The following is a 1,783-nucleotide window of genomic DNA, read 5'->3' as shown; positions in this document are numbered from 1 at the left end:
GGTGCATGAGAAGAAGCTCCAACCAACGGAGCCACCTGGCCAGGCGTCCGGTGTATTTTCTTTGTATCACTCTTCAAAAGAGGCCAACAACCGCCCTAGCTGGTTTGACTCAGTGGGTAGAGCCTGGGCCTGCCGACTCTAGGGTCCTGGGTTTGATTCCTCTTAAGGGCATATCCCCGGTTTGGGTTGCAGGGATCTCATCATGGATGTTTATCTCTCCCTCTTTTTTTAAAAAAAGAAATATATTTTTATTGATTTTCAGAGAGATAGGGAGAGGAAGAGACAGAAACATCCATGATGAGAGAGAATCATGGATTGGCTGCCTCCTGCACACACTCCACTGTGGATCGAGCCCACAACCCAGGCATGTGCCCTTGACTGGAATCAAACCCGAGACTCCACAGTCCGCAGGCCGATGCTCTATCCAATGTGCCAAACCAGTTAGGGCTCTCCCTTCCTCTTTGGAATCAACAAAAATATTTTTTAAAAAGATTAAATAAAAAAATAAAAGAGGCCAACGACCAGGGAAGGGTAGGGGGGGAACAAAGGTCTAGGCGAGGAAGACCTTCCTGGGCGCCCCAAGCTCCACCATTTACACAATTGATCCAGTCCTCTGAGGCATGGTGCCTCATCGATAACCTGGGCATAAACCCAGTAGTACTGACTCCATGGAGTGCTAGTTAGCTCAGTCTCCAACGTGCTTTGCAAGGAGCACACCACGTGACAAACGCCACCCCTTGTCCCTTTTACAGGCCGTGGAGGCCCTTGCAGAGCTGGGAGAGGACACGGAAATGTGTCCTGGGAAGGCGACCCTTCCTCCCGGTGTATTCCCAGTTCCCGGAGACGTGCTAAAAGGATAATTAAAAATAACCTCCCAGCCCAGGAAGCCTGGGCGCTGGGAGAGTTTTCTATCTTATCTGAGTGGTGGCTACAAGGGTTTTATGTTTGTAAAAACCATCCTTCTGCACCGTTCAGATGTATTTAGTTCCTCCTCAAGTAAAGGAAAAGGAAAAGCATAAGGACCCGAGCACAACGCCCCCTCTCCGGCCCGAGGGCGACAGGTGTCCCCCCGGTTCCGCGGGCAGCGCCGGCTCTGCGCCCAGCGCGCGAAGTCGGGCGCCCCAGCGCCGGGCGCCTCGGCCCCGCGAGGTTCCCAAGGCAACCGCACGCCGCTCGCCGCGTCTCCCGAGCGACGAGGCGCCAGCGAAGACGCGGAGCCCGGATTCCCGGACCGGAGCCACGCGGGAGCAAGCGCGGCTGATCCGCGCGGAGGGGAGCGGCCAGGCGCCCTTCGTCCTTGCGCGGGCATTCCGAGGGCATCCGGCAGGCGCCGCTCCCCGGCCCCGGGCCGCGGTCACACACTGCCGCCTGAACACCGCCGGGGGTTCGCTGACAGCTTTCCCGTCGGCGTGGCTGCCGGTATCACGGGGCAAATAAGAGGCAAAGCCTTGCAGCTGGTGCGGCGCAGCCAGGTGGAAGCGCGCAGCGCTGGGTGCAGGCGCCTCCTTGGGCTCCGGTTCCCGCCCCGCTAGTAACTTGCTGTGTGATCTTCGGAATCCCCTCTCCTGCTTGGGTCTCGGAGGGGAGCAGCGCCGCTCAGAGTAGCTCTCGCCGAGTATGTGAAATAACACGAGTAAAAGTGGCTCACACACTGTGCGGTGCTTGGCACGTGCCCGCGGCCATCACCGTCGCCACCCTGTTGCCTTCTTGCCCTCCTCAGCACCCAAACCGCCTCCCTGCCAGCCAGCTGCACAGTGAACGGGGCTCAGAACTCTCCATGCAC

This window comes from Pipistrellus hanaki (genome assembly GCF_964339955.1).
Source record: "Pipistrellus hanaki genome assembly, chromosome: 3".
NCBI lineage: Eukaryota > Metazoa > Chordata > Mammalia > Chiroptera > Vespertilionidae > Pipistrellus > Pipistrellus hanaki.
Note: the sequence above shows the minus strand (reverse complement) of the source record.